Consider the following 24,862-nt stretch of genomic DNA (forward strand, 5'->3'; position numbering starts at 1 on the left):
TGTCCTGCGCTTCAGACGACATGATGGGTGGTTTGCATACGCATCATAGTGCAGCATTCTCTGTGTAACTTGTGACACCGAGGGCGCTGTCAGGCTAGTGGAGTGCGGTGACCAGCAGGTAAATCATCAGCAGCTGTCTGCGTCTGGGGTAAGGCTGACGGATTGACAAGGGGGATGAGAACACGTAGTTCCTGGGGCTCTGCCTTCCTTGTGATCTGGCTGTCCTAATCAACAGGGGGGGGCGTTAAGCATCTTTAATATTTTTGTAAGCGATTAAAGGCACAAAGCAGAGCAGCAAGAGAGACTGCCCAAGTGAAATACTTTGTGCTTTATAACCCACAGGTAGGGGCAATAATACTCCTCTCGTGCGTTAGCTGGGGTGCAACAAAAAAGGTTAGACCGGGGAGTAGGACTGTTTCTCCTTTTTCACTTACTGATACCTTTCTTTAGGGTTACTTTGAAAAAGACGATTTGACTGATCGAGCCGTCAGGAGACTTTCCGTCCAAGAAAGAGCGAAGGCAGCTCTTACGAGGACTGGAGGAAGTCCCTGCTGAGAGCGAACCCTTCGAACCTGAGCTCGTTCTCAGACGGTGTCGATTATGTCCAAGCAAGGGGACGACTGCTACTTCTATTTCTATTCCACCTGTGACAAGGTATGTTTGGGCTGCTTTTGCTTTGGGGTTTCTTGTTGAGTTTTTAGGAGAGGAGGGGGCGGAGACATCCAGATGTCTGTTAACTTAAGAAGCAGTTAGATTCTGCTTCCAGTTCTACTAGCATGGATAATTTTTGAGGCTGTACTCTTTTAATTTCCTCTTTGTGGGTTTCCTTTTGGTTACAGGGAGACAGCTGTTCCTTCCGCCACTGTGCGGCTGCTCTGGGAAGTGAGAGAGTGTGCAGGCGGTGGCAGGAGGGTCGCTGTTTCAAGCCTACCTGCAGATTGAGACACATGGAAGTCGATGTGAGTGTTTGCCTAAAGATGTGTTCTCCAACTAAATCCCTGAAAGCATTTTTCCTTGCTGTCGGCAGACTGAATGTGCTTGTACGTGCTAGATTTACTTGCTTTCAAATGATACTGGTTTCTGTTACTTGGAGGGGGGTGGGAGGAAGTTGGGGGAAGAAAAATCAATTTCTGAGGTATACCTCAGCAAGACATTTTTGTATTAGGTGCTGGCGTTGTTCTGACGTCTTGGGGTAGCACAGGGCGGGGAGGGAGAAGATGGGAAGGAAATAAGGCTCTGAAAGAGAACTTGAGATAGATTCAAGCTAGGCAATTCAAGGCATTTTCCCCCTCTGAATAATCCCAGTATTTTGCACATTGTCTTAGTTTAACCCACCCTGAACTGATGTGTGCGAGCCCGCGACTTCTCCAGCGGAACGACAGGAAAGCTAGATAATATGTAGTAGTTACAGCTTACGCAAGTTTTGTCGATCTGCCCTGAAATGCTTTCAGTGATAGACTGCCCTTGGGAATGATGTTTCCGCACTGCACTGCGATAGCCCTGTCTCTGGCATGACGTGTAACTATGTCTCTTAGCAAGCCTAAGGCGAGTGTTACCACGAGCTTTTCTTTCTTTCTGTCTTCAGAAAAAGCGCAGTGAGATTCCTTGCTACTGGGAGGATCAATCAGCTGGCTGTGAGAAATCCAACTGCGCGTTCCGTCACACGAAAGGATGCTATGTTGATGGGCGCTTCTTCCCGCCAAGCAAAAGTGAGTTTCTTGGGCCCTTTTCCTTTAAGCATGAAAGAATTAATTCTGAATATTACTTCGGAGTGGGTACAATGCCGTAGAAGGCATCAAGTAACTGCTCACTGATGAGCGTAGGGAGAAGTGTGCAGTCACAGGCTCTCAGCTAAACGGACTGTAATTCTGGTGTTTAATTTTTTCTTTCATGCTCAGCTTCTCTGTGCTTTGTGTGATCTTTGCACTTCAGGTGGCTTTCCCTTCATTTCATCCTTTCTGGAGGGTAGGGTGGTGAGATGAGTGTGTGAAGGGAAGCCGTTGTTCCTAGTGTGTTCGTAGGGGTGGGGAATAGGAAACTCTGAATTCAGCAGCCAGGTGGGTTGTCTACCTTATCTACCGTATCTAGACAGTGAGTGCAAGGTTGGGGTGACAGTTTTACATGGCCAAATGAGAGATGGTCCTCGTCTTCCTCTAGCTACGCTTCCAAGTCCACCTGAGCCTGCAGAAGATGATGTGAAAATGGCTCAGGCGTCACTGCAGCAAAACAAACTTTCTGTCCAGTCAAGTCCCACTCCGCAGCTGAGGGGGGTGATGAAAGTGGAAAGCTCTGAAAAGGTCCCAAGTCCTACACATCCTCCAGCCAGTTGTAATCAGTGCTGCAGATGACGATGAAGATGGGTACTTTTTGCTTACTGAAGGCATTTCTACTGGAGGTGAATGTATAACTTCACAGAGTGCCTGAACTGTGTCGTGTTTAAAGCTACGGACGAGAGTCCGGAGTCTTAAATATTTTTTTCCCCGGTATAGCTCTCGCTTATATGAGCCTGTCAAGTCAATACAGCTGTTTAAAAAACACCTCCCGCACAGTTGCTTGTAGTTAAGAATACGAACAGAATATGAACCGTGGACTGAAACGTCGTTGTACGAGCTACATGAACATGAAACGCCTTGTATAATCCCTGCTCCATAACTGAATAGGTTTTATTTTGGACTTTCAGAGCAGCTTTCTGAAGAAGGAGGTGAAACTAAAACACCTGTCCAGCAACCAGCAACACAAGCCCGTAGTGGATCGCGGATAATTTCCACTGGGAAACGCAGGGCTGATACAAAGCAAGGTATTCTAGCAGCTGTAGTAGGATGGCTTGGAAGGAGAACTTGACGATGAACTCCAAAGTGATATGTTCTAAATCTACAGTAGAACATCGGGTAGCTGGATGGAGTCAGTTATTTCCACGAGCTCATTCCTGTCTAATACTGTCGTGTGTCCCTTGGGTCAGACAGGTCAACTCCTCCTTGTAGACTTTTGTAAAACAAAAGAGAGCCACAGCGTGGAGTTGAAATGCCTGCAAATGTGTCCTTTCAAACACTGTGGGAAGCCATGTCTAATGACAGAGGAATCTAACATTGTGTAAATGGATTGAAACGCTTAAAACTGCAGGTTTTACTCTGTAGGGTGGGAGGAGGGGTGAAGAAGGGTGCCAATCGCTTACCAAAATACCCATCCGTTCTATGGCTTTTTGTCCTGGTGGGGAGTGTTGAGAGGGTTTATTTGGAAGACTTTGGAAGGGTTCTGAGCTGTCAGAAGCTTGAGGATGTGTGCTCTTCAACATGTGCCTTTAGGCCTCAGCTTCATTAATGATTTTCTGTTTTCAGAGGACAATTTAAATTTTGGAATAAAAACACTTGAAGAAATCAAATTGGAGAAACTAAAGGAAAAAACAAAAAGCCAAGGTGGTGAGTTAATATCCCCTACTTGTAGTGACTACTATTGTTTCCATTTCATGGCTCCTTAACCAAAAGGTTAAGTAATAATTAAGATAATTCAGACACGTTAGCCTGCTGGTGCTGCCTTTTCTAATGGAAACCATGCTTTTAGGCTTCCAGGCCCTGGTTTGATTGCAAATATTTGGCATTTGTAGGTGCTCAGTTTGTTGTGTTGCAGTAAAAGATCCAGAAGGGGTTTTTATCAGCCTGACATTAAGCCGTAGCTCATCATGTATTACACCACCTTACAGACCCTCCAGTGTGCTTAATTGGACTCTCATGTTCCTGAAGTTGAGTGAGATTTGTGAATGAGCTAATGTGTCGACAGCACGTGGCAGAAGTAGCGGTTGGGTGAAGTGCAGTAGCAGCAGAGAGAGAGGCTAATGTCAATACGAGTGTCAGTATGCAAATAAGGGGATAACTGGGAAAACCGGGCAGTAATGCAAGGGCAGACCTATAGAAGATGGTATTATACAAGTAGCCAATTTTTGAAGCGTTGACCAGGCTGACGGTGGCTCTTGCGGACAGTAGCGTGATACGAGTCTGTGTATAAGTGGTGGTGTTCAGATCTGCACAAATTCCTTTGAAAGGCAAAAACCGTGTGGCACTACTACTACGCGTAGTCACTCGTTTCTGTGGTTTGGCTACCAGAAGAGTGCCTTTTGCTGGGACGTGGGCTAGAAGGACAATGCTCTTAGTGGCTACTGGTTTCTGTGCAGTGAAGAGATTATTCTTTGTCTTAGGGGAGGAGCCTGTGATTCAACTGAATCTTAGCGAGAGGATGGGAAAACGGAAAGCCTCCATAGGTAAGAGCTTTTTGTGAGGCGTTGTTCAGGTGCCCTCATCTAAACGTGACTATGTTGAAGGGTATTTTTGCTGCATGCCGGAGGAAAATACATTTTGGCAGAGATGTGTATTGACGGCAGGCAGAAGTGGCAAATTTGGTTATCAGCTGAAAGGCAAATCTAAGAAAAGATCCCCGGAAGCATGGAAGTTTGTGGCTGACTGTTCTAAAACCCTCCTGCAGAGAAACGTTCTTAAAGTATTGCTTGTTTTCTCTCTTTCTGAAGCTGGTAAAAGTGTCCTTCCGTTAAAGCGCAAGCTTGCTGACAGGCTGGGGAAGAAGATAGAGGTTCTGGAGAGTGCTGACAAAGCACCAAAGAGAGGTATGGCTACTAAGCAGACATCTGGATTTGATGCACAGGTTTTCTGTTTAGGTTTGCTGTTTGTCCTTTGTTCTAGTGGTTCTTTGTGCATGTTGGTTGAGGGCTCAAGGTAGCTCTGAATCCCAGTGAAGTGATGGCTCTCATTGCAAAATGCGATTTATGTGAACACCAAATGGAGATTTATGCAGCCTGCCGAACTTTTTCTGTTCTCTCTTGTAGTTCAAGTCCCCAGGTCTCTGAAGGAGAGGCTAGGACTGCCCTCTGAACAGACCAGTACAGAGACAGGTAAGAACTGGGTATTAAGTATGCTTTCCCCTTTTGTCTTTCCATGAGCTTCCATACAGCCCTAAAAGTGAATTTAAAAAACCCTGCCTGATTCCTCTTGCTTGAGTGCTGAAGCTGTCCTGTTTAGCCACTGTCAGAGATCTGCCTCGGGGGCGGGGGGGGGCGAGGGGGTGTGTTGTCCACTCGTGCCTCATCAAAGTTTCCGCTTGAAAACTGCTGTGAACCGTCAGAAGCTGCAGTATGCTTACGCACAAGTAGGACAGAAGCACTGCCAGGAGCAGGAGTTTGAGATGCGAACAGAGAGACAACGGTCTGAGAAAGTAACAAAATAAAATAGACTAATGCTTTTTGTGTTGCCACTCTCACCGGATAGCGCTAGTTTTCAAAATACAAGTGGCTTAAAGGAGGAGAATACCGTGCAGAATGGTGCTGTCCTAAGATGCCTTCTTGGGATCACGCAAACCTAGTTTTCCTTAGTACTGTGACAGATTTTGGAGACTTTAACTATTGCTTTTCTCTCCTTAAATGTTGGTGCTTCTCTTTTTTTTCTTTTTTTTTTTTTTTTTTTTTTTTTGATGATGATGACAGAGAAGGCTGCTAAGCCGGCAGGAGAGATTCATGTGAAAACATTGGAGGAAATTCGACTTGAGAGAGCTCACCAGAGACGAGGAGAACCTCAAGTGAAACCCCAGACTGAAGGACGTTGTAAAACAGAAGATCGCAGCTTGGGGGCAAGACCTTCCCCTGCAGTTCGTGTCAAAACTTTCTCAGGCTCCCTGGCTGAAAAAAACCACAAGCGATTGGAACGAAAGAAGCAAAAAACAGAAGAGTTTCCTACCGAGACAAAAGTTGAGAGGGAACCCAAGAAGCAGAGCATACTTGCTCCGTCTGTGCCCAGCCAAGTGCGCCCGGCAGAGCCGTCACGTAAAGCCAAGCCAGCAGGAGAAGTGCGTGTTAAAACCTTGGAAGAAATCAAGCGGGAGAAAGCTCTGCGGATGCAGCAGAGTGGAGGAAAAGTGCCAGCTCCACCGGCACAACCTGAACCTGCCCCAACAGGGAGGAGGATGTTACGGATCACAAAGCTAATAGGTAATAAGGTGATTTGATACCTGCCCTGGTGAAGCACTTCCCCTGTCAAGCAAATTCAGTTTCCTCAGGTTTTGCTTTGCTTTTTCCCTCTGCATATCGTAGAGGGTAGAAGAGTTTAAGGCTACAAAGTCAGAAGGCAAGGCAGTGCCAGAATATGCAACCATATTATTTTCCATGAATCACGTGATAGCTTTCTGTATTTCCCACTGGAAAATTCTTCCACTGAGGGGCTTTGTAGCCTAGTTTCTTGCTTCTGTTTTTTCTGCCATCCGCTTGTGGTATGGGATCTTCCCTGGGCTGAATCCAGGCTTACCTTCCTCTTTGGCATATGTGTTGTTTGATGCAGTTATTGATGTATCTATGTTTGCAAAGCATGTATCAACTTCTTAATGTGAGGGCCAGTTTTTGTCAAAATTGGCAGAGCACTAAAGCTATCGTTAAGATTATATAAGCCACCTAAAAAGAGAATAGTGCGATTGAGGGAAGGAGAGCTCGAACGGTGCAGGGATTGCTTACTGTAGCCTTTCCCTCTGTCCCATTATTAGACGTGAGGAAATAAACAGAACAAGGAAACAGAGGTAGCCAGGATTCTTTATTTCTGCTGTTGACAAAATGATGATCTTTTTTTTTTTTTTTTTTTTTGCTTGTTTTGAAGCACCTGGAAGAGAAGAAAAGAAGATAGTGGAATTGAGCAAGCCTTTTCCCAAAGCTGTCTCTGCACCTGCAGAGGTGAGTCCTTTGTGAAGACATACATCTATCTATTCATACAGTTTTGGATACATTTTGTTATGTTTTGTTTGTAACTGGCTGCATGCTCCCAGTTTGAGTGTGTTCCTACCTTTCTGCATTTGGTAAGCGCTGCAGTGCTGTCGCAAGTCCTGTCACTCCTTTGAATAGGATTTCCAGACAATGTGTTAAACCCCAAGCTTTGAATTAATCTTATTATACCTGACAGTGAATAAGAAACCCTATTAGCACCAGATAAAATCTGCAAGGTTAATGTTTTTCGTCTCCGTGACTTTATCTGTGAGACTGGAAGAAGGAGATCTTAAAATCCTGGGCTAAGAACTTTAATAGAAAAGGCTAGAGGTTTGTATTAGAGGAAATGAGTCTGTCAGGGAATGCTGTCTTGGGGGAGCTTGTATGGCTTCCTGTTGCTGAAAAAGAATGTAATAGATTACAGCTAGAGTCTTCTGCTCTATTGAAGAAGCTTGCTGTGTTGGGAAGTGTAGGCTTTTGAAACTATTTCCATAGCAAAGCATGGATCTTGTCACAGGGAACGTTTTATGGGGAAAAATGTCAGGTCTGAATAGTATTAACATGCTCTGTTCCACATGGAGCTGTTTCAGAGGGATTGCTACTGAGATTTTCTTAATGAAATCTCCATAGATTTTTGTCCTCTTAGTCCTCTTCTATTGTTTCCCTGTAGCCCTCTGATCAGAGTGCAACTAATTCTAAAGTTCAAGTGAAGAGCCTTGAAGAGATAATGTGGGAGAAGCGGCAACTGAAGCAACGCCAAGAAGAGAAGCTTCAGAAGGAAGCAGCTGCTGTGCTGTCTCCTACTGAACAGGCAATCAAGGATAGAACTCCAGCATCAGGGAGTCCTGAATCCAGTGTGGTTTCAGGGTCAGCTTATCAGCTTCCAAAGAGGATATGGGTGAAATCTCCGGGAGATGGGGTTGAAAGCCCCGGAAAGGGTGCTGCCGTATCACCAGGGAAAGGGGCAGCCCAACTTCTGGAATGGAAAGCTGAAAGTAAGTGTTGACTGTATGTTAAAGAGTTACTTTAGGTCATGCTTTGAAAGAAAGGCAGAGGGTGACAATTTTCACGTTGTAACTCTGGCTCCTTTTTGTAATTTCTTTGCACCTTCTTATGGCTTGTTGGTAAACAGAGTTTACGGTGTGGAAAATACTGCTGAGAATCTGGGAAATGGCAGTGTACTTGTGCTGGCTAAATACAATTAACTAGAAGGGTTGTGGTGCTGTTAAGAGAACCTGTTTGTTGTTTTTTTTTTCCTGAGGCAGAGCAAGACTGTATCAGTTCTCTCTTCCTTTTACTCTAGCCAAACCGAAGGTGTGCCTGAAGCCTTTGGATGGGAAAGCCACCTCTCCCACAAAGCAGCCACTGAAACGTAAGGCAGCCGAGAGTCATCCGTCTGCCGTGGCGGCTGTGAAGCCACTGAGTGCCACTGGTGGCGATACAAAGGAGCCTTCAGCTAAAAAAGCAGCTGTGGTAAGGAGAGCGGCTGAGGCAGTAGTGGGTCCCTAGTAAAATTTATGCCCAAGTTGTAGCCTCCTCTTGGAGAAAAGATGGAAGACTGAAATGTTCTACGGGTCTCCGTTCCCTTTTAAATCCAAAAGTGGTCGACAGGACGCTCGTAGTACCTTTCTGCTCTTTACGAGGTGAATGGCAGTGTTTACATAATGCTCTGCTATGTCCCTTAATTGCTGCGTTCTTTAAGAAGACCCAAGGTCGTTAGTAAACGTTAAGGGAATGCTAACTTTTCTTCAGGTGTGCCCTGGCTCTGTATTTTGGTTAAGGCTCAGCACTGCCAGAGGAGAAGCAGCGGAGGAAGAATCTGCAAAGCAGTCTTTGACCTGTGTATCATAAAAACCATCTTGCTTCTTCCTAGGCCCTTGTTCCGGCTTTGCCAGAGGACAGCCTCTTCTCCATAGGCGGGAGAGGAAAACCCCAAACCAGGTAACAACCACAACTTGTTCTTTCGCTTCATCAGTGTGCCTTTCACGTGAAACGAAGGTTGTTGGTTTTTTTTTTCACACGTGGAAAAATGAGAGTTTTGAGATAATTCATGCTAAAATCCAGCAGAGGAAAAACTCGTCTGAAATAATAAGTTTCTAGGAGCTGGCTGGACTGCTTATCTAGATCCTTGTCTGAAAATGCTGCAAGTTGGTACAGCTTTTCAGTGGCTTCTTGGGTTTTCTGAACGCCTGCGGAGGTTGACTTGGTCACCATTTTGCAGTCAAATTAGTAAAGGTGGCAAAGTGCCTCTGGCGACAAAAACGGAACCTTCTTTGCCAGACCCCAGATGCTGTGTCTTCGCGGATAAATCCCCAAACTGCAAAATGTACCTGCTGATACATTGGACTCTAGAAGCAGCCCCAGGTTAATTGAATAACAATCCCTGCGTAAGGCTGAGGGGTAGGAGGGATTAACTACCATTTTAAGAGCTGGTTTGCAGAAAACATCTCTCTGCTTAAGGAATGTCATACACTGATTTGCTCTCTTTCTTGTTCTTCCCAGTCCTGAACTGCATCCTGGAAGCCCGGCAGACTCTGTGGCACCGTCAGAGGTCTCAAGCTCGACCTCAGCTTCCTCAGGAGTAGCTGTAAAGAAACGCCGGTTGAGCTCCACAGGGGCCTGGGAAGCCCCCTTCTCTGTAGAAGACAACTTTCAGAAGTTTCTTTGGGAGATCTCAGGAGGCAAACTGGAAGAGATAATTGACGTGTACCCAGATAATGATGAGGATGACTTCTTCATGGAAATTGGTGAACTGATTGATGGCTGAAAATAAAGAAAGAAATAAATGGAAACTGATTCTTTTGTTGGATACCCAGAGGTGATTCTTTTTCTAGCTGAGGCTTTGCAAGGAGTCTTAAAGCACAGGTGAACTGGTAGACATTGGGAGTATCTGCACGCAGTTGTCTTAAGATTCCCTGCTGGTCAGACATGTAGTGTGAATTTGTGACCCTGAAGAAGACAGCTGAGACTGGGGTCTATTGTGTACCCTGCCACCAGGGATCGTTTTCCCTAGCAGCTACCTTTTGAATAATTTTCTTAAAGTTTTGAAGAACTTGAGTCTCTTCCTACGAGGATTTGTGAAGGTGGGGCAGCCCTCAGGCACTTGCTGCTGGCAGAGGAAAAATCGGTTGTCGGAGTGGATTGTCAATACTTTCTCTTTGGAAGAAAACACTTGCGTGCTTTGATAGTCCACTGTGCTGTCTTTGTTCCTAGAGGAAAGGTCTGAAACGAAAACTGAGCAAACTGCTGTTCCGGCTCCAGAAGGGTCACCCAGCCCCAAGCTGCTGACGCTTTATCCTGCCGAAGGACTTTCTCCCTCTGAACCTTCTGCCAGCATGGGTCGGTCAGTTGTGGACTTTGGGAGAGAGGAAGAGCGCGCAAGAGCCCGGCGAGGAAGGCTTCCCCCTCGCTTTTCCCTCCTCCTGCTCTGTCGTCAGCCTTCACTGTCCCCAGCCTAGGCTCTGTCCATGTACACGGTGTTTGGTGTATGCCATGGTTTCTGTAAATATTTTATTTTTCCCTGTTGTGCCCGTATTGTCCTGAAGGTCCTATATTAAATGTAGCCTGTTCTCCTTTGCCTTCACCGGTAGTTGAGCTGTTCCCCATGACAGCAGTTAACAGCGTTTTTACCGAACCCTGGCACAGGAAAGGTGCGGGTGTGTGCTCTGTCTGTGGGGCGTCCTTAATACTCGCTCCAGAACCTCATCTTCCGCTACCTGCAGAACGTGAGTACCGCTGGGCTGCCGCGGCTTCGGCCCTGTGTGAGAGGAACGTCCTGGTGCTTCTTGCGCAGGGCCCTTCGAGTCTTGTGGGGAGTGGGGCGGCACGCCGGATGGGTCTTTCCGAGTTCTGAACTACCTGAGTGGTGGTATTTATTATTTACCACCTGCTGGCGAGGATAAACAGCAGCCTGTGCTAAGTGACGTGCTTGTGCTCTTGGTGGGGACAGAGTGCTGTTGAAACAGCGAGCGCAGGAGTGATCAGTGATTCAACTGATTGCGCTGAACAGATAGGCTGAATTTGTTGCTGGGTGGCCGGTTGTCTCAGGGTGAAAGGTAGTCTAGAGATAATTTTCTCTTGCTGTCGCTTTTCATCTAAAAATGGTACCCTTCCAAATGGCTGCAAATTGACTCTTTCTGAGATTTACTAAAATGCGTTAGTGAGGAAGCTGAATCGTTGTATTAAATTGCTGCCAGGCCCCAGCATTGACTCCAGAAATGGAAAAAGAATGAGCGTGTCTTATTTAAGTATGCCTGTGTCGCCCAAGAGTAGATGTAGCACCTTTAGCAGTCCCCTTGGTTTGTAATTGATTCCCGATGCCCATTTGAACACGGAGGAGGAAAAGCTGGTGGACAGAGTGAGCAATAGAGGAGAGCCGCCCGCTAAAAATACGAGAAGGAAGGGGTTATACATTAAGGGAAAGCCACTACATTAAAAATTGGTGCTGTCTAAAAATTTGTTGAGGATTTGGGACGTGCAGGTACCGCTACAGCTGCGTGTGCTGCAGTCATGCCTGTTGGCACTGAGCAAGATGGAGAGAGCTTCGTTACTGAATGCAGTATGTTGAAGCACTCTCTGTTGCCTGGAAGAAGAGCAAAGACTTGCATTGTGTGGAACTTTGGATCTGTGGTTCACCTGGTGTGCCATATCTAGAACAAACAAACAAAAAATGAGCCGTGGCAAGCCAGGTACTCATCTGGGGACAGTGAGTCTTTGGTGACATCTGCAATCAGAGCGTTGTGTGTGATGGGCCATGGCTGACAGGCAGGGGTCATAGCTGGAAGTGCTGTAGGGGAGGGTGACTGTGCCTGTAACGTGTCTGTGTCAGCCGTCTCCCTGGACAGGGGGTTTAACAGTGGTAGTTGGATGTATGTTCCCAGCTCTCACGTTGGCAGTGACGGTGTGGCCGAGCCAGCGGGCTGTTTTTTCAGCTGGAAGAAGAGGAGCGATGGACTGCAACTGTGCCTGGGTAAACAAGAGCTGTCAAAGAGATTTGCCATAGACGTGGGTTGTTGCAGCTGCAGCAGTAGCGGATTCTGGAGCATCTGGAGAAGGTAGAGGGAGTTTTCTTTGTGCAAGTGATACCGTCCAAAGCCTTTTGATGCCAGAAATCAGTAGAAACACATCTGTTGTCTGGAACTTCTCAGTCGACCCCCCGTATAGCGGCGAGGCCAGCAGAGGCAACGGTAAGTCGGCGGCTAAGCGCTAGACTGAGGCGGGCCGGGAGGTTCCCGAGGCCCAGGAGCCCCGGGGAAGAGTGGAGGGATTGTGCAGAGCCGGCGGCTCTCCTGAGAGAGGCTGTGGCGGTGCGGGCATTGCCGGGGGCGACCAGGCCGTGGCAGTTTGTGCGGCAGTTGGTGCAGGCGGGGCGCAGCCCCCGTCTTCCTCCTCCAGGCTCGAGAAGGCTACTTGAGCGGTGGGCATCGGCCTGGAGGGAGACCCAGGTATGGTTGCCGCTCGGGTAAAAGCTGTTTTTAGGAAAAATGTGGCAGCGCAGACAGCGGTCCCGTGTCAACAGGCAGCTGTCCATGTCTCTGGCTGCAGGGAGTGCCTGAGTCTGTCACTGATGGTGGAGGGCAGCGGGGACAGCTCTTGTGTGAGTTGTGACTGGGTGGATGATCTGCTCAGCCTGGTGGCAGAGCTGAAGGAGGAAGTGGAAAGGTTGAGGAGTGTCAGGGAGTGTGAGAGGGAGATAGACTGGTGGGCCCACACCCCGCCATTCCTGAGGCAGAGGCAGCAGATGGAGGGTCTGCAAGAAGCGGAGGTTCCCCTGCCCTCCTGCCACCAGACAGGAGGGGACCTAAGAGATGGAGGGGAATGGATACAGGTCCCTGCTCGGGGAGGCGGGCAAGTCCGCTCCTGGTCTCCCTCACCTTCCAGTTGCCCCTGCACAACAGGTGTGGGGCTCTGGAACTTGAGGACCAGGCCAGTGAAGATCGGGGTGTAGATGAAGTCCTATCTAGGGAGGTGCCTAGGCTCAGTTGGGCAGCCTCACGCATTCTCACATCCTCTGAAAAAAGAAAAAGGAAGGTAATTGTCAAAGGCAACTCCCTTCTGAGGGGGATAGAGGGCCCAATATGCAGACCTGACCCACCCCACAGGGAAGTCTGCTGCCTCCCTGGGGCCCGGGTAAAAGACATTAGCAGGAAACTCCCTGGTCTGGTTTGGACCTCTGATTATTACCCATTGCTGGTTGTGCAGGTTCGTGGTGATGAGATTGCAGGGAGAAATCCAAAAGCAATCAAAAGGGACTTCTGGGCACTGGGACGATTAGTGGAAGGATCGGGAACACAGGTAGTGTTTTCCTCAATCCCTTCAGTGGCAGGGAAATACACTGAAAGGAACAGGAAAACACACCTGGTTAATATGTGGCTTGGAGGCTGGTGCCATCCGTGGAATTTTGTTTTTTTTGATTGTGGGGAGGTTTACATGGCATTGCGCTTGCTAGCAACAGATAGTTTCCAGCTATCTCAAAGGGGTAAAAGAATCCTCGCTCATGAGATGGCCGGGCTCATAGAGAGGGCTTTAAACTAGGTTCAAAGGGGGTAAGGGATAAAACTAGGTGCACCAGAGATGAGCCTGGGGGCAGCGTGCTGATGTTAGGGGTGGATTCTATAACCCAGCTCAAATGCATCTATGCCAGTGCATGCAGAATGAGCAATAAACAGGAGGAGCTGGAAGCCATTGTGCAGCAGGACAGATATGGCTTAGTCGCTATCACAGAAACATGGTGGGATGACTCCCATGACTGGAGTGCTGCAATGGTCTCTTCAGAAGGGATAGACAAGGTAGAAGAGGTGGTGGGGTGGCTCTCTGTGTTAGGGAATGTTTTGACTGTACAGAGCTACACGATTCTGATGACAAGGTAGAGTGCTTATGGGTGAGGATGAGAGGGAAAGCCAATAAGACAGATATTGTGCTGGGAGTCTGTTACAGACCACCCAACCAGCTTGAAGAGACAGATGAATTGTTCTACAAGCGGCTGGCAGGAGTCTCAGAATTGTGTGCCCTTGTCCTCGTGGGGGACTTTAACTTTCCAGACATCTGCTGGAAATAGAATACAGCAGTGAGTAAACAATCTAGGAGGTTCCTGGAGTGTGTGGAAGATAACTTCCTGACACGGCTGGTGGGTGAGCCGACCAGGGGAGGAGCCTTGCTAGATCTGTTGTTTATAAACAGGGAAGGACTGGTGGGAGGTGTGATGGTCGGGGGCTGTGTTGGGCTTGGGGACCGTGAAATGATAGAATTTTCAATTCTTGGTGAGGCAAGGAAGGTGGTCATCAAAACCACCACGATGGACTTCTGGAGGGCAAACTTTGGCCTCTTCGAGGTACTGGTTGAGAGAATCCCTTGGGAGACGGTCCTGAAGGGTAAAGGGGTCCAGGAGGGATGAACATAAGAAGGAAATCTTAGTGGCTCAGGACCAGGCTATTCCCATGAGCCGCAAGTCGAACCGCCAAGGAAAATGACCAGCCTGGCCAAACGGGAAGCTCTTGCTAGGTGTCAAGAAATAAAGGAGAGCTTATCATCTCTGGAGGAAAGGGCGGGCAACTTGGGAGGGGTACAGGGATCTTGTTAGATCATACAGAAAGAAAATTAGAAAGGCAAAAGCTCAGCTAGAACTAAGTCTGGCCACTATTGTAAGGGACAACAAAAAATGTTTTTACAAATATGTTAACAGTAAAAAGAATCCCAAGGAGAATATCTATCCTTTAATGGATACAGAAGGGAATGTAGCAACCAGAGATGAGGAAAAGGCCGAGGTACTTAATGCCGCTGCTGCCTCAGTCTTTAATAGTGAGTCCAGTTATGCTCGGGGTACTCCAGCCCTTGAGCTGGAAGGTAAGGATGAAGAGCAGAACATACCCCCCTTCATCCAGGAGGAAATGGTTAATGACCTACAACACCATCTGGATACTCACAAATCTATGGGACCTGATGGGATCCATCCAAGAATACTTAGGGAACTGGCAGAGGTCCTTGCCAAGCCACTCTATCATCTATCAGCGATCCTGGTCGTCAGGGGAGGTCCCAAAGGACTTGGAGGCTTGCTAATGTGACTCGCATTTATAAAAAAGGTCGGAGGGAGGATCTGGGGAACTATGGGCCTGTCAGCCTGACCCTAGCACTGGGGAAGATTATGGAATGGTGTCCTGGTTTCAGCTGGGATAGTTAACTGTCTTCCTAATAGCTGGTACGGTGCTATGTTTTGAGTTCAGTATGCGAAGAAAGTTGATAACACTGTTGTTTTCAGTTGTTGCTCAGTATTGTTTAGACTATAGTCAAGGATTTTTCAGCTTCTCATGGCCAGCCAGGGCACAAGGAGCTGGCACAGGACACAACCAGGGCACCTGGCCCAAATTGGCCAACGGTGTATTCCATACCATGTGATGTCCCATCCTGTATAGGAACTGGGAAGTGGGGGGGCAGGGAATCGCCGCTCGGGGACTGGCAGGGTGTTGGTTGGCAGGTGGTGAGCAATTGCCCTGTGCATCATTTCTACATTCCAATCCTTTTATTACTACTGTTGTCATTTTATTAGTGTTATCTTTATCATTATTAGTTTCTTCTTTTCTGTTCTATTAAACCGTTCTTATCTCATCCCACTGGATGGGGGGGGGAGTGAGTGAGCGGCTGCATGATGCTTAGTTGCTGCCTGGGATTAAACCACAACAAACGGTTTGTCTTGAGAGCACTCACATGGCAAGTCCAGGACAAGCAGGGGATCGGGCCTGGTCAGCATGGCTTTACGAAAGACAGGTCCTGCTTGACCAACCTGATCTCCTTCTTTGAGCAGGTGACCTGCCTAGTGGATGAGGGAAAGGCTGTGGATGTTACCTACCTTGACTTCAGCAAGGCCGTTGACACTGTCTCTCACGGCACACTCCTTGAGAAGCTGGCGTCTCATGGCTTGGACAAGTGTACTCTTCACTGGGTGAAAAACTGGCCGGATGGACGAGCACAATGGGTTGTGGTGACTGGGGTGAAATCCAGCTGGGGGCTGGTCACAAGTGGTATTCCCCAGGGCTCAGTATTGTTGCCAGTTCTGTTTAATATCTTCATCAACGATTTGGACGAGGGGATCGAGTGCACCCTCAGCAAGTTTGCAGATGACACCCAGTTGGGAGGCAGGGTCGATCTGCTTGAGGGTAGGGATCTGGGCAGGCTAGGTCGATGGGCCAAGGCCAATCGTATGAAGTTCAACAAGGCCGAGGGCCGGGTCCTGCGCTTCAGTCACAGCGACCCCATGCAGCGCTACGGGCTTGGGGAAGAGTGGCTGGAAAGCTGCCTGGCAGAGAAAGACCTGGGGATGCTGGTTGAAGCCGTCTGAATATGAGCCAGCAGTGTGCCCAGGTGGCCAAGGAGGCCAACGGCGTGCTGGCCTGTATCAGAAATAGTGTGGCCGGCAGAAGCAGGGAGGTGGTTGTTCCCCTGTACTCGGCACTGGTGAGGCCGCACCTCGACTACTTGGTTCAGAGCTGGGGCTTTTTAGTCTGGAGAAGAGGAGGCTGAGGGGAGACCTTATCGCTCTCTATAACTGCCTGAAGTGGGGGGTGTAGTGAGGGGGTGCTGGTCTCTTCTGTCAGGTGGCTGGAGGTGGGATGAGAGGAAATGGCCTCAAGTTGAGGCAAGGGAGATTGAAGTTGGATATTAGGAAAAAAATGCTTTACTGACAGGGTTGCAAGACAATGGAATAGGCTGCCCAGGGAAGTGGTTGAGTCACCATCCTGGAGGTATTCAAAAAGCACGTAGACGGGGTACTCCAGAACATGGGTTACTGTGCATGGATGATGGTTGGACTTAATGATCTTGAAGGACAATTTAAATTTTGGAATAAAAGCACTTGAAGAAATCAAATTGGAGAAACTAAAGGAAAAAACAAAAAGCCAAGGTGGTGAGTTAATATCCCCTACTTGTAGTGACTACTATTGTTTCCATTTCATGGCTCCTCAACCAAAAGGTTAAGTAATAATTAGGATAATTCAGACACGTTAGCCTGCTGGTGCTGCCTTTTCTAATGGAAACCATGCTTTTAGGCTTCCAGGCCCTGGTTTGATTGCAAATATTTGGCATTTGTAGGTGCTCAGTTTGTTGTGTTGCAGTAAAAGGTCCAGAAGGGGTTTTTATCAGCCTGACATTAAGCCGTAGCTCATCATGTATTACACCACCTTACAGACCCTCCAGTGTGCTTAATTGGACTCTCATGTTCCTGAAGTTGAGTGAGATTTGTGAATGAGCTAATGTGTCGACAGCACGTGGCGGAAGTAGCGGTTGGGTGAAGTGCAGTAGCAGCAGAGAGAAAGGCTAATGTCAATACGAGTGTCAGTATGCAAATAAGGGGATAACTGGGAAAACCAGGCAGTAATGCAAGGGCAGACCTATAGAAGATGGTATTATACAAGTAGCCAATTTTTGAAGCGTTGACCAGGCTGACGGTGGCTCTTGCGGACAGTAGCGTGATACGAGTCTGTGTATAAGTGGTGCTGTTCAGATCTGCACAAATTCCTTTGAAAGGCAAAAACCGTGGGGCACTACTACTACGCGTAGTCACTCGTTTCTGTGGTTTGGCTACCAGAAGAGTGCCTTTTGCCGGTATGTGGGCTAGAAGGACAATGCTCTTAGTGGCTACTGGTTTCTGTGCAGTGAAGAGATTAGTTTTTGTTTTACGGGGGGAGCCTGTGATTCAACTGAATCTTGGCGAGAGGATGGGAAAACAGAAAGCCTCCAGAGGAAGAGCTTTTTGTGAGGCGTTGTTCGGGTGCCCTCATCTAAACGTGACTATGTTGAAGGGTATTTTTGCTGCGTGCCGGAGGAAAATACATTTTGGCAGAGATGTGTATTGACGGCAGGCAGAAGTGGCAAATTTGGTTATCAGCTGAAAGGCAAATCTAAGAAAATATCCCCGGAAGCATGGAAGTTTGTGGCTGACTGTTCTAAAATCCGCCTCCAGAGAAACGTTCTTAAAGTATTGCCTGTTTCCTCTCTTTCTGAAGCTGGTAAAAGTGTCCTTACGCTAAAGCACAAGCTTGCTGACAGGCTGGGGAAGAAGACAGAGGTTCTGGAGAGTGCTGACAAAGCACCAAAGAGAGGTGCAGCTACTAAGCAGACATGGGGATTTGATGCACAGATTTTCTGTTTAGGTTTGCTGTTTGTCCTTTCTTCTAGTGGTTCTTTGTGCGTGTTGGTTGCGGGCTCAAGGTAGCTCTGAATCCCAGTGACGTGACGGCTCTCATTTCGAAACGTGAACAGCAAATGGAGATTTATGCAGCCTGCCCAACTTTTTCTGTTCTCTCTTGTAGTTCAAGTCCCCAGGTCTCTGAAGGAGAGGCTAGGACTGCCCTCTGAACAGAGCCGTACAGAGACAGGTACGAACTGGCTATTAAGTATGCTTTCCCCTTTTGTCTTTCCATGAGCTTTCATACAGCCCTAAAAGTGAATTTAAAAAACCCTGCCTGATTCCTCTTGCTTGAGTGCTGAAGCTGTCCTGTTTAGCCACTGTCAGAGATCTGGCTCTAGGAGGGGGTGTTGTCCACTTGTGCCTCATCAAAGTTTCCGCTTGAAAACTGCTGTGAACCGTCAGAAGCTGCAGTATGCTTACGCACAAGTAGGACAGAAGCACTGCCAGGAGCAGGAGTTTGAGATGCGAACAGAGAGACAACTGTCTGAGAAAGTAACGAAATAAAATAAAGTAATGCTTTTTGTGTCGCCCCTCTCACCGGATAGCACTAGTTTTCAAAATACAAGTGGCTTAAAGGAGGAGAATACCGTGCAGAATGGTGCTGTCCTAAGATGCCTTCTTGGCATCACGCAAACCTAGTTTTCCTTAGTACTGTGACAGATTTTGGAGACTTTAACTATTGCTGGGCTCTGCTTAAATGTTGGTGCTTCTCTTTTTTGATGATGATGACAGAGAAGGCTGCTAAGCCAGCAGGAGAGATCCATGTGAAAGCACTGGAGGAAATTCAACTTGAGAGCACTAATAGGAGACGAGGAGAACCTCAAGTGAAACCCCAGACTGAAGGACGTTGTAAAACAGAAGATGCCAGCTTGGGTGCAAGACCTTCCCTGGCTGAAAAAAAACACAAGCGATTGGAACGAGAGAAGCAAAAAACAAAAGAGTTTGCTACCAAGGCAAAAGTTGAGAGCGAACCCAAGAAGCAGAGCATACTTGCTCCGTCTGTGCTCAGCCAAGTGCGCCCGGCAGAGCCGTCACGTAAAGCCAAGCCAGCAGGAGAAGTGCGTGTTAAAACCTTGGAAGAAATCAAGCGGGAGAAAGCTCTGCGGATGCAGCAGAGTGGAGGAAAAGTGCCAGCTCCACCGGCACAACCTGAACCTGCCCCAACAGGGAGGAGGTTGTTACGGATCACAAAGCTAATAGGTAATAAGGTGATTTGATACCTGCCCTGGTGAAGCGCTTCCCCTGTCAAGCAAATTCAGTTTCCTCAGGTTTTGCTTTGCTTTTTCCCTCTGCATATCGTAGAGGGTAGAAGAGTTTAAGGCTACAAAGTCAGAAGGCAAGGCAGTGCCAGAATATGCAACCATATTATTTTCCATGAATCACGTGATAGCTTTCTGTATTTCCCACTGGAAAATTCTTCCACTGAGGAGCTTTGTAGCCTAGTTTCTTGCTTCTGTTTTTTCTGCCATCCGCTTGTGGTATGGGATCTTCCCTGGGCTGAATCCAGGCTTACCTTCCTCTTTGGCATATGTGTTGTTTGATGCAGTTATTGATGTATCTATGTTTGCAAAGCATGTATCAACTTCTTAATGTGAGGGCCAGTTTTTGTCAAAATTGGCAGAGCACTAAAGCTATCGTTAAGATTATATAAGCCACCTAAAAAGAGAATAGTGCGATTGAGGGAAGGAGAGCTCGAACGGTGCAGGGATTGCTTACTGTAGCCTTTCCCTCTGTCCCATTATTAGACGTGAGGAAATAAACAGAACAAGGAAACAGAGGTAGCCAGGATTCTTTATTTCTGCTGTTGACAAAATGATAATCTTTTTTTTTTTTTTTTTGCTTGTTTTGAAGCACCTGGAAGAGAAGAAAAGAAGATAGTGGAATTGAGCAAGCCTTTTCCCAAAGCTGTCTCTGCACCTGCAGAGGTGAGTCCTTTGTGAAGACATACATCTATCTATTCATACAGTTTTGGATACATTTTGTTATGTTTTGTTTGTAACTGGCTGCATGCTCCCAGTTTGAGTGTGTTCCTACCTTTCTGCATTTGGTAAGCGCTGCAGTGCTGTCGCAAGTCCTGTCACTCCTTTGAATAGGATTTCCAGACAATGTGTTAAACCCCAAGCTTTGAATTAATCTTATTATACCTGACAGTGAATAAGAAACCCTATTAGCACCAGATAAAATCTGCAAGGTTAATGTTTTTCGTCTCCGTGACTTTATCTGTGAGACTGGAAGAAGGAGATCTTAAAATCCTGGGCTAAGAACTTTAATAGAAAAGGCTAGAGGTTTGTATTAGAGGAAATGAGTCTGTCAGGGAATGCTGTCTTGGGGGAGCTTGTATGGCTTCCTGTTGCTGAAAAAGAATGTAATAGATTACAGCTAGAGTCTTCTGCTCTATTGAAGAAACTTGCTGTGTTGGGAAGTGTAGGCTTTTGAAACTATTTCCATAGCAAAGCATGGATCTTGTCACAGGGAATGTTTTATGGGGAAAAATGTCAGGTCTGAATGGTATTAACATGCTCTGTTCCACATGGAGCTGTTTCAGAGGGATTGCTACTGAGATTTTCTTAATGAAATCTCCATAGATTTTTGTCCTCTTAGTCCTCTTCTATTGTTTCCCTGTAGCCCTCTGATCAGAGTGCAACTAATTCTAAAGTTCAAGTGAAGAGCCTTGAAGAGATAATGTGGGAGAAGCGGCAACTGAAGCAACGCCAAGAAGAGAAGCTTCAGAAGGAAGCAGCTGCTGTGCTGTCTCCTACTGAACAGGCAATCAAGGATAGAACTCCAGCATCAGGGAGTCCTGAATCCAGTGTGGTTTCAGGGTCAGCTTATCAGCTTCCAAAGAGGATATGGGTGAAATCTCCGGGAGATGGGGTGGAAAGCCCCGGAAAGGGTGCTGCCGTATCACAAGGAAAAGGGGCAGCCCAACTTCTGGAATGGAAAGCTGAAAGTAAGTGTTGACTGTATGTTAAAGAGTTACTTTAGGTCATGCTTTGAAAGAAAGGCAGAGGGTGACAATTTTCACGTTGTAACTCTGGCTCCTTTTTGTAATTTCTTTGCACCTTCTTATAGCTTGTTGGTAAACAGAGTTTACGGTGAGGAAAATACTGCTGGGAATCTGGGAAATGGCAGTGTACTTGTGCTGGCTAAATACAATTAACTAGAAGGGTTGTGGTGCTGTTAAGAGAACCTGTTTGTTGTTTTTTTTTTCCTGAGGCAGAGCAAGACTGTATCAGTTCTCTCTTCCTTTTACTCTAGCCAAACCAAAGGGGTGCCTGAAGCCTTTGGATGGGAAAGCCACCTCTCCCACAAAGCAGCCACTGAAACGTAAGGCAGCCGAGAGTCATCCGTCTGCCGTGGCGGCTGTGAAGCCACTGAGTGCCACTGGTGGCGATACAAAGGAGCCTTCAGCTAAAAAAGCAGCTGTGGTAAGGAGAGCGGCTGAGGCAGTAGTGGGTCCCTAGTAAAATTTATGCCCAAGTTGTAGCCTCCTCTTGGAGAAAAGATGGAAGACTGAAATGTTCTACGGGTCTCCGTTCCCTTTTAAATCCAAAAGTGGTCAACAGGATGCTCGTAGTACCTTTCTGCTCTTTACGAGGTGAATGGCAGTGTTTACATAATGCTCTGCTATGTCCCTTAATTGCTGCGTTCTTTAAGAAGACCCAAGGTCGTTAGTAAACGTTAAGGGAATGCTAACTTTTCTTCAGGTGTGCCCTGGCTCTGTATTTTGGTTAAGGCTCAGCAATGCCAGAGGAGAAGCAGCGGAGGAAGAATCTGCAAAGCAGTCTTTGACCTGTGTATCATAAAAACCATCTTGCTTCTTCCTAGGCCCTTGTTCCGGCTTTGCCAGAGGGCAGCCTCTTCTCCATAGGCGGGAGAGGAAAACCCCAAACCAGGTAACAACCACAACTTGTTCTTTCGCTTCATCAGTGTGCCTTTCACGTGAAACGAAGGTTGTTGGTCTTTTTTTTCACACGTGGAAAAATGAGAGTTTTGAGATAATTCATGCCAAAATCCAGCAGAGGAAAAACTCGTCTGAAATAATAAGTTTCTAGGAGCTGGCTGGACTGCTTATCTAGATCCTTGTCTGAAAATGCTGCAAGTTGGTACAGCTTTTCAGTGGCTTCTTGGGTTTTCTGAACGCCTGCGGAGGTTGACTTGGTCACCCTTTTGCAGTCAAATTAGTAAAGGTGGCAAAGTGCCTGTGGCGACAAAAACGGAACCTTCTTTGCCAGACCCCAGATGCTGTGTCTTCGCGGATAAATCCCCAAACTGCAAAATGTACCTGCTGATACATTGGACTCTAGAAGCAGCCCCAGGTTAATTGAATAACAATCCCTGCGTAAGGCTGAGGGGTAGGAGGGATTAACTACCATTTTAAGAGCTGGTTTGCAGAAAACATCTCTCTGCTTAAGGAATGTCATACACTGATTTGCTCTCTTTCTTGTTCTTCCCAGTCCTGAACTGCATCCTGGAAGCCCGGCAGACTCTGTGGCACCGTCAGAGGTCTCAAGCTCGACCTCAGCTTCCTCAGGAGTAGCAGTAAAGACAGAGGGGTTGAGCTCCACAGGGGCCTGGGAAGCCCCCTTCTCTGTAGAAGACGACTTTGAGCAGTTTCTTTGGGAGATCTCAGGAGGCAAACTGGAAGAGATAATTGACCCGGACCCAGAGAAGGATGAGGATGAGCTCCTCATGGAGCTTGCTGAAATGCTGGACACCTGAAGCGCATAGTCTTAAGGCTTAAAATAAAGAAAGAAATAAATGGAAACTGATTCTTTTGTTGGATACCCAGAGGTGATTCTTTTTCTAGCTGAGGCTTTGCAAGGAGTCTTAAAGCACAGGTGAACTGGTAGACATTGGGAGTACCTGCACGCAGTTGTCCTGAACTTCCCTGCTGGTCAGACATGCGGTCTGAATTTGTGACCCTGCAGAAGACAGCTGAGACTGGGGTCTATTGTGTACCCTGCCACCAGGGATCGTTTTCCCTAGCAGCTACCTTTTGAATCATTTTCTTAAAGTTTTGAAGAACTTGAGTCTCTTCCTACGAGGATTTGTGAAGGTGGGGCGGCCCTCAGGCATTTGCTGCTGGCAGAGGAAAAATCGGTTGTCGGAGTGGATTGTCAATACTTTCTCTTTGGAAGAAAACACTTGCGTGCTTTGATAGTCCACTGTGCTGTCTTTGTTCCTAGAGGAAAGGTCTGAAACCAAAACTGAGCAAACTGCTGTTCCGGCTCCAGAAGGGTCACCCAGCCCCAAGCTGCCGATGCTTTATCCTGCCAAAGGACTTTCTCCCGCTGGGAGCAAGCATGGAGTTTCTGCCAGCATGGGTCGGTCGGTCGCTCGCTCGCTCGTGGACTTTGGGAGAGAGGAAGAGCGCGCGAGAGCCCGGCGAGGAAGGCTTTCCCCTCGCTGCTTCTCTCCTCCTGCTCTGTTGTCAGCCTTCACTGTCCCCGGCCTAGGCTCTGTCCGTGGAGACGAGGTTTGGTGTATGCCATGGTTTCTGTAAATATTTTATTTTTCGCTGTTATGCCCGTATTCTCCTGAAGGTCCTGTATTAAATGTAGCCTGGCCGCCTCCGCCTTCACCGGTAGTTGAGCTGTTCCCCATGACAGCAGTTAACAGCATTTTTACCAAACCCTGGCGCAGGAAAGGTGCAGGTGCGTGGTCTGTCTGTGGGGCGTCCTTAACGCTCCGCTCCAGAACCTCATCTTCCGCTACCTGCAGAACGTGAGTACCGCCGGGCTGCCGCGGCTTCGGCCCCGTGTGCGAGGAACGTCCTGGTGCTTCTTGCGCAGGGCCCTTCGAGCCGTGTGGGGAGCGGGGCGGCACACCGGACGGGTCTTTCCGAGCATGCGGCTAGAAGGCTGCATCACTGTGAGTCTCAGGATCTCTTTGGATTGGGTGTTTTGTTGGTTGTTCTTCAAATTTATAAAACTGTTTCTTCCTGTCAGGAAAAACTAGCGTGGGGGGTGCCTCTCCAATTAATAGTCTTAATTGTCCAGCCCACGTCAGCACAGCTCACGATAGTTTGTGTCGTTGTTGCTGAAGTTTAGAGCAGGGCACGTAGCTCAGCGGCGGCTTTTGTTGCTGATTTTTAGGGCTTTGATGAATGTGTGAACTTGGTGCCGGACGATGCAGAGGAAATTCACACCAAACCAAAATCAAGGAAACAGCTGGGTATGTCAGTATGTCTGTGTAAGCCGAGCGATGCCTGAAACCTGGCTGCGTGAGCCTTCCCCGTAGCAAGGCTTTAAAGCATGAAAGGTGTGAAGAGGGTTGAGTTTGGAGTACAGTGAGCGGATACGGGCTAGGTCTCGGTTCCTGCTGTTTCTTGAGCTGGTGGTTTTGTTGAACGTGAAGGAGAAAGAATCTGCCTCTGCCTGAGACGAGTCTTTGTCTTTCAAATGTGCGTAACAACGGATGGGCTGCGCTGCACTTTTTCTGCAGCCCGGGTGGCTGGAGGGGTCCAGTCAAACTCCTGCTCAGGAATATGGAAGGCGACAAGCGGAATGCTGAGCTGCTTGGACATTCAAAAGAGCTAGATCTGAGGGGATTTCTCTTGTTCCCCCCATGGTGGTGGATATAGTAAAGTTGCACTATACAGGTGTGTCTCACTTCCTAGGGAAAAGAAATGGCACCTTCTAGACCGTGAATTCCTCCTGATTTGTGTTGGAATGCCTCTGCTGGGCAAAGCAGTGGTCCTTACTTGCCTTCCATTTAGGAGTTGGCTTGTGCAAACTGCGGAAATCGTGCTTGAAATTTCATTTAATTATCAATGGCATCAGCAGCACACCCAGTAATTTCTAGGAGGAGATGCGTAGGAATCTGCATGACACAACAGTCTGTTTTCGAAGGTGCTAAGGGTGAAAAGTGAATAGTCCCATCAATACTGAAGAAGGGAATGAACCCTTGCACTTAACAACTGTTTTTCTTCCCTT

General features: G+C 47.5%; 2 protein-coding genes and 1 pseudogene across 2 annotated transcripts in view; 1 reads left to right on the forward strand and 2 right to left on the reverse strand.

The window, feature by feature from the left end:
- SNRPE (small nuclear ribonucleoprotein polypeptide E) overlaps positions 1-24,862 on the reverse strand; it is a 302,587-nt gene that overhangs the window by 104,711 nt on the left and 173,014 nt on the right. The window lies entirely within an intron of this gene.
- LOC126051937 (uncharacterized) overlaps positions 1-24,862 on the reverse strand; it is a 183,807-nt gene that overhangs the window by 3,433 nt on the left and 155,512 nt on the right. The window lies entirely within an intron of this gene.
- On the forward strand, positions 601-22,646 carry LOC126052334 (zinc finger CCCH domain-containing protein 11A-like; annotated as a pseudogene).

The sequence above is a fragment of the Accipiter gentilis genome, chromosome 29 (genome assembly GCF_929443795.1).
Source record: "Accipiter gentilis chromosome 29, bAccGen1.1, whole genome shotgun sequence".
NCBI lineage: Eukaryota > Metazoa > Chordata > Aves > Accipitriformes > Accipitridae > Astur > Astur gentilis.